This window comes from Dendroctonus ponderosae, unplaced genomic scaffold, assembly GCF_020466585.1.
Source record: "Dendroctonus ponderosae isolate FM_Combo_2020 unplaced genomic scaffold, Dpon_F_20191213v2 Dpon_F_20191213_12, whole genome shotgun sequence".
Taxonomy (NCBI): domain Eukaryota; kingdom Metazoa; phylum Arthropoda; class Insecta; order Coleoptera; family Curculionidae; genus Dendroctonus; species Dendroctonus ponderosae.
In genome coordinates this window covers 1,607,658-1,607,932 of record NW_026017316.1, presented here as the reverse complement: position 1 = coordinate 1,607,932, position 275 = coordinate 1,607,658, and the positions used below count along the sequence as shown (strand labels likewise).

Genomic DNA, 275 nt, shown 5'->3' with positions numbered 1-275 from the left:
TTTTATGCTAAAATGGTGCTGAAAAGCCAAATCTGCTGTCAGAATCAACCTGCTGCAAGCCACGTTTGAGAAAGATGCAAAAATTCGTTTGCAACAGGCAAAAATCAATTTTTTTCAAGAACGAGTGGGCGAATCGCATTTCCGTTGCCATATTCGGCTTTTTGAGTCAATTTCTTTTCAATCAATTGTCAATCTTTTCAACATTAGCCTCTCTAGAAAGTTTGTGACGAATTGAATAAGACCGAAGAAAGGCGACGGCATTTATAGATTAACTA

The 275-nt window shown here is 37.5% G+C and overlaps 1 protein-coding gene across 1 annotated transcript in view; it reads right to left on the bottom strand.

The window, feature by feature from the left end:
- Positions 1 to 275, bottom strand: part of LOC109534032 (calcium release-activated calcium channel protein 1) — a 14,041-nt gene that overhangs the window by 4,939 nt on the left and 8,827 nt on the right. The window lies entirely within an intron of this gene.